At 41.7% G+C, this 7,426-nt stretch overlaps 1 protein-coding gene across 9 annotated transcripts in view; it reads right to left on the reverse strand.

Annotated features, from left to right (window-relative positions):
- LOC106566535 (cyclin-dependent kinase 17) overlaps nt 1-3,181 on the reverse strand; it is a 93,123-nt gene extending 89,942 nt beyond the window's left edge. For all 9 annotated transcript variants that reach the window (XM_082959874.1, XM_082959868.1, XM_082959876.1 and 6 more), the window contains exon 1: nt 2,862-3,181. The gene's annotated coding sequence lies outside the window, so the exon portion shown is untranslated. The remainder of the gene's footprint in view (nt 1-2,861) is intronic.
- Nucleotides 3,182-7,426: the final 4,245 nt, after the last annotated feature.

Raw genomic sequence — 7,426 nt, forward strand, 5'->3', positions numbered from 1 at the left:
TTCTTTTGATTTTCCCATGATGTCAAGCAAAGAGGCACTGAGTTTGAAGGTTGGCCTTGAAATACATCCACAGGTACACCTCCATCTTCTAAAACCATGACATCATTTTCTGGAATTTTCCAAGCTGTTTAAAGGCACAGTCAACTTAGTGTATGTAAACTTCTGACCCACTGGAATTGTGATACAGTGAATTATATGTGAAATAATCTGTGTGTAAACAATTGCTGTAACAATTACTTGTGTCATGCACAAAGTAGATGTCCTAACCGACTTGCCAAAACTATAGTTTGTTAACAAGAAATTTGTGGAGTGGTTGAAAAACGAGTTAAATGACTCCAACCTAAATGTATGTAAACTTCTGACTTCAACTGTACATATGGCTTAGTGGCAAAGGGGAAATGGGCACTCAGTGCCACTCAGAGTCCTGCTTGGAGCAGTAGTCTGACTGAGGATGCATGAGTAATGAGTAAACAAGTCTGCCCCACTACAGAATCCATTTTCCTGGCCTTTCCTTCCAAACAATAACACACATACATATGCACACAGCAACACTCACACACATGCGTGCTGAGATATACACACTGAGATAAACATGCACAGAGATGTACACACACTGACATACACACACACACACACACACACACACACACACACACACACACACACACACACACACACACACACACACACACACACACACACACACACAATAGTGATAACATGCAAGGAAGCCCACTCTCTTTATTAGGTCTCTGGGCTCCTCCTCTGTTTCTTTCCTCTCCTCCTTCTTAATCTGCACATCTTCCCAGGGAAAGAGGATAGCGGGAGGAAAATAGGATAGAGGGAGGAAAATAGGATAGAGGGAGGAAAATAGGATAGAGGGAGGAAAATAGGATAGAGGGAGGAAAATAGGATAGAGGGAGGAAAATAGGATAGAGGGAGGAAAAGAGTACAAAAATACAAAAACAGACATGTATGGAATAGAGGAAAGAAAGTGAGCAGGGGAGAGATAAATGATGTGTATTGAGAGAGAGAGAGAGAGAGAGAGAGAGAGAGAGAGAGCAGAGAGAGCAGAGAGAGAGAGAGAGAGGCAGAGAGAGAGAGTACACAGAAAGAAACACCGGATTAATTCCTTCTATAACCCTTAAAATGGACCACAGCTGGGCCACAGTGGAAGACCAGTGGACCCATCAGAAGACTAAGGCTCTACGGACACTGTCTTAGCCATTAAACTTATAAGCCATAGGCTATTGTAGCCTACCTACTGTTTCATAACTGGTTTATAAGTAGCCAGACAATTAGACAATTAAACTGCCTGGACAAAACAGTCTTTGTCATTGTTTTTCTTCTGAATGACAAATCGAAAAGATGTCACGCTCTGTTTCAACATGAGTGAGATAGGAATAGAATTCATGCCACCAATCAATAGAGTTCATGCAGTCGACTCTGGACAATAGAGGTGGTGAATATGGCGAAAAACGCAGAAATATTTGCATGATTGGAATGTGATGAACTCCCCCCAGTCGTGAGAACCCGAAATTGAATAGATGATGTCATTAGAAAGGCAGAATCTCTGTGACCAGAATCAACAGTACACAGTGGACTGGACTGTGAAAGCAGGTTGAATATCGGCTACCCACTCTCAACACCTGGCTGCATCAACAAAAACAACATCGCAGGCCCTGTAATCACTTTAACTTATTAATGGAAACTACTGCACCGGCAATTCTGCTTGAATCATGAACCAACAGTTTCCATGCAACATAAAAAAAATGCGCATCTTCTCTGACATTTAAAAAGGCCTGGGAAGCTCATAACCTCAGATATTTTATGCGGCTCATCAAGAACATACCGTATGTCCGGTGCACTTCTTCACTGGCTATAACGCCGTTATTAACCTCGATGGCAACGATCGCTGCGTATTATTTCTAACCCGGACATCCATTGACAGCCCCATCAATAATTCATCGGTAAATGATACTCCCACCACGGACGGTTTACCGGATCGTGAAGACAAAATATAGCCATTAATATCAGGATTATTTTATAGTATTACTAAATTACCATTATCTTCATTATGCTTTTGTTTTATATGTTTTCTGTAATGCATGCATGGTGCAACAAACAACACCGTCCCATTCGCGGACTACCCATGTAGAGACTTCAGGCATCTCTATGGCAGAGACCCAGCTGGACTAGACGTCAGTATTATTGGCTATAGTAGGCTAGTGAACTGGCTCTCAGCGATAACGCAATGATCGACATATTGAGTTAAAGCGCGATTCTCGGAACCCCGGCCTTTCCCTTTCACTCCGTCCCTCTCCTCGTGTTTTCCTGGAACAGAGCATCCGGGAGGGTAGAGTATGACAGGGCATACAAAAGTTACAGAACAGTAGTCGAGATATGTGGAAGGTACGCATAAAATACAATTAGATTTTGACCATTGGTTGATCTTTCCTGTGATGTTTTTGGCTTAACCTCCAGAACACTGTTGGTGTAGATAGGTGGATAGCCCGCATAGCACGACCTGCTTTGTTGACTAGGTTATGGTTGGTGATGGTCGGCTGTCTGAGGCTGCTGGTTGGGCTAACTTTACTAGTAGCCTTTGTCAAATCACAAATACAGAATCAACACCTTCGCGACTAAGCAGGCAATTCAGATAAATTCATATCATCGTACTGCTAAACGCCACTGTAAAACTGCAATCTCAATAGGATCACAGCCCACGATTCGCACTAAACCGTCATGGTTAGCGTCTGAGCTGAACTTCAACTAACGGGTGACAACGTTTAACAAAACCCAGCCACAAAATAATAACGTCAGTCACAGACATAGAAAAGCAACATTGTAACAATACGAACCTGAAAAGATCGGAATGTGAGAGGCTCAGTCCTGTAGATAGGGCAGTCCAAACGATTGTATGCGACAAGTTTGTGCAGCTACCGCGGTAGCCTACGTGGTGGCAAGTGAAGGAGGTGGCTATGGAATACCTATAGGCCTATTTAATCACTAATTAATATTTAGACTATGTAAGAATATATTCTACGGCTCTATTCGACCAGTGACTTTAAGATGGCTACACTATGGGTTTGTCTGTTTGGCGCTGACAATAACACGGTCCCATTCCATTATCAGCCATATCGCCAGGATCCCAAGTGGAAGTGGTGGCGTGATCCCGGAAAACACCGCAAAGGGTGTGTGTGTGGGGGGGGGGGGGGGGCAATGTGTGTGAAAAGACAGAATAAAGTTCGGAGAGCAAGACACAAGGGAAATTACCTTATTATTTAAGGCAAGTTTCATCCGAATGTCTTATATCTTCCTGGTATTATTTTTCTTCTACATAATTGATTATCTGCAATTTATGGTAATTTAATCATAAATTAATATTCAAATCACTTGCTTATTCATAATTATCCAGACAAAAGGGAATACCTTAAGTGCCACAGGCATGTGGTCCTTATTTCTGCATTTTGTATAGGCCTATAATGATAGCTAGCATATGTCTAATAAGCATAATAGCTGCCTATAGAAAAAATGAAGAGCGAGACGATAGATTAGAAGAGATGTAGGCCACCACTTGTCCTGAATAATTATGCGGGATGTATAGATAATGGGCATCTGAGTAAAGCGAGTGATACAGTGTATGTGTGGGCTATAACCACTTTGATTTTGATTGGAGCGGAGGTCTAGTTCTGGACGGTTAGTCTGCATTGCGCTCAAAATGATGTTCAGCGCGAGTAAAATGGAACACGGTTTGAGGCCTGTTCAGACTAGGCCTGTTCAGACTTCTGACCCACTGGAATTGTGATACAGTGAATTATAAGTGAAATAATCTGTTTCTAAACAATTGTAAAAATTATTTGTGTCATGCACAAAGGAGATGTCCTAACCGACTTGCCAAAACTATAGTTTGTTAACAAGAAATTTGTGGAGTGGTTGAAAAACGAGTATTAATGACTCCAACTTAAGTGTATGTAAACTTCCGACTTCAACTGTATGTGAGGGTTTATGGCAAGGCAAACGGTGTTGCAGTAGTCTAGTGCGTCGTTCGGGAATAATGACATGCGAACCTGGGCAACTTTGCGTTCACATTGCCCTAAAAAAGGGAACGGGAACTCGGAATTCAAGCTAACCGAACTCAGGCTATTTTGAAGGGTCTGAGTTCCTTTGGAGTGTTCACACTGCAACAAAAAATTATTGTCGAACTGCACTGAGTTCACAAAAATGATCTGAAAGGGACCAAGTGTGAAAACACCCTTAGTCTGAACAGGCCTCAAACCGTGTTCCATTTTACTCGCGCTGTGCATAATTTTGAGCGCAATGCCGACTAACCGTTTTCACACTTGGTCCCTTTCAGATCATTTTTGTGAACTCAGTGCAGTTCGACAATTTTTTTGTGCAGTGTGAACACTCCAAAGGAACTCAAACCCTTCAAAAAAGCCTGAGTTCGGTTAGCTTGAATTCCGAGTTCTCCGCTCCAATCAAAATCAAAGTGGCTATAGCCCACACATACACTGTATCACTCGTTTTACTCAGATGCCCATTATCTATACATCCCGCATAATTATTCAGGACAAGTGGTGGCCTACATCTCTCGCTCTTCATTTTTTCTATAGGCAGCTATTATGCTTATTAGACATATGCTAGCTATCATACACTAAGTTGACTGTGCCTTTAAACATCTTGGAAAATTCCAGAAAATGATGTCATGGTTTTAGAAGCTTCTGATAGGCTTATTGACATCATTTGAGTCAATTGGAGGTGTACCTGTGGATGTATTTCAAGGCCTACCTTCAAACTCAGTGCCTCTCTGCTTGACATCATGGGAAAATCAAAAGAAATCAGCCAAGACCTCAGAAAAAGAAATGTAGACCTCCACAAGTCTGGTTCATCCTTGGGAGCAATTTCCAAACGCCTGAAGGTACCACGTTCATCTGTACAAGCAATAGTAGGCAAGTATAAACACCATGGGACCACGCAGCCGTCATACCTCTCAGGAAGGAGACGCGTTCTGTCTCCTAGAGATGAACGTACTTTGGTGCGAAAAGTGCAAATCAATCCCAGAACAACAGCAAAAGACTATGTGAAGATGCTGGAGGAAAAAGGTCCAAAAGTATCTAAATCCACAGTAAAACGAGTCCTGTATCGACATAACCTGAAAGGCCGCTCAGCAAGGAAGAAGCCACTGCTCCAAAACCGCCATAAAAAAGCCAGACTACGGTTTGCAGCTGCACATGGGGACAAAGATTGTACTTTTTGGAGAAATGTCCTCTGGTCTTATGGAACAAAAATAGAACTGTTTGGCCATAATGACCATTGTTGTGTTTGAAGGCAAAAGGGGGAGCTTGCAAGCCAAAGAACAACATCCCAACCATGAAGCACGGGGGTGGCAGCATCATGTTGTGGGGGTGCTTTGCAGTAGGAGGAACTGGTGCACTTCACAAAATAGATGGCATCATGAGGATGGAACATTATGTGGATATATTGAAGCAACATCTCAAGACATCAGTCAGAAAGTTAAAGCTTGGTCGCAAATGGGTCTTCCAAATGGACAATGACCCCAAACATACTTCCAAAGTTGTGGCAAAATGACTTAAAGACAACAAAGTCAAGGTATTGGCGTGGCCATCACAAAGCCCTGACCTCAATCCTATAGAAAATCTGTGGGCAGAACTGAAAAAGCGTGTGTGAGCAAGGAGGCCTATAAACCTGACTCAGTTACACCAGCTCTGTCAGGAGAAATGGGCCAAAGTTAACCAACTTATTGTGGGAAGCTTGTGGAAGGCAACCCAAAACATTTGACCCAAGTTAAACAATTTAAAGGCAATGCTACCAAATACTAATTGAGTGTATGTAAACTTCTGACCCACTGGGAATGTGATGAAAGAAATAAAAGCTGAAATAAATCATTCTCTCTACTATTATTCTGACATTTCCCATTCTTAAAATAAACTGGTGATCTAACTGACCTAAGACAGGGGATTTTTACTCGGATTAAATGTCAGGAACTGTGAAAAACTGAGTTTAAATGTATTTGGCTAAGGTGTATGTAAACTTCCGACCTCAACTGTAGGTGCCGAACAAAAAACGAAAAAGATGATGATGTGCATGTTGGTGTGAAAAAAAAGTGCTATTTTGGGATATTGATTAGAAATTGTCAACGTTCCACAGCAATGTCAAAATGTGTGGAGTTTTTAGTTCAGATTATTTGATTATAATTTGTGATCATAAACTGTTTATTGATTGTGGGGTTTGAATAGTGTGAGAGGACAACCTATTTGGTGAGAATCACAACATAGGGTACAAAATCTATTCTAGTTCTCAAAGGGCCAGTAGCCAACTTGGGTGTACAATTTTCAACTACAGCATTATTTATTCTGAAGTTATTCTTCTGCTATTTATTCTGTTAGCAATCAAATGTACATGTAAATAGTATACTATATATACTAAAGTATGTGGACACCCCTTCAAATTAGTGGATTTGGCTATTTCAGCTACAACCGTTGCTGACAGGTGTATAAAATCGAGCACACAGCCATGCAATCTCCATAGACAAACATTGACAGTAGAATGGCCTTACTGAAGAGCTCAGTGACTTTCAACATAGCACCGCGATAGGATGCCACCTTTCCAATAAATTATTTTGTTGAATGTCTACCCTGGTCAACTGTTAGTGCTGTTATTGTGAAGTGGAAACATATAGGAGCAACAACGGCTCAGCCGTGAATTGGTAGACCACGCAAGCTCACAGAATGGGACCCCCGAGTGCTGAAGCACGTAGTGCGTAAAAATCGTCTGTCCTCGGTTGCAACCCTCACTACCGAGTTCCAAGGGTTTGCCGAGCAGCCGAACAGAAGACTAAGGTCACCATGTGCAATGCCAAGCGTCGTCTGGAATTGTGTAAAGCAGTAAAGGGGCGGGGGTGTCCACATACTTTTGGTCATGTAGTGTATATTCTGATCACAATTATTATGTCTCATATTTTAATTAAATGCTATCTATTAGCTTCCAAAATGTAAGTAGGTAAACCTAGCTGCACGATAACACATACTGATTGAATGGCTTGTCCTGCACTTTGTAAAAAACCCTGAGTGCATGTTGGAAAAAGCTCTTGGTTCCTTTCTAAACATAGCAATGTGAATGCAAAGAGGACTCGGCCCACAAAATAGGTGAAGTTAACTGGCAAAAGAGTTGAGTCTTCATTCAAAGGCAGTGGCAGTGTGAGTACAAAGAGAAATGTGTTATTTCACTTTCTTTTCTTTTTTTTACCCCAGTTCACTTTAAAGAGGACTGAGATTGGTTCTTTTAAAGAGGACTATATGTGAAAACACCCTAAGATCATTGAGTTCAAATTTGGACCCGTAACATAGTGGTCCAAAGGTCGAACTCGTGGTATCAATATGCACCTGCTATTTACACCCCTTCA

Source organism: Salmo salar, chromosome 13 (genome assembly GCF_965601325.2).
Source record: "Salmo salar chromosome 13, fSalSal1, whole genome shotgun sequence".
NCBI classification, from domain to species: domain Eukaryota; kingdom Metazoa; phylum Chordata; class Actinopteri; order Salmoniformes; family Salmonidae; genus Salmo; species Salmo salar.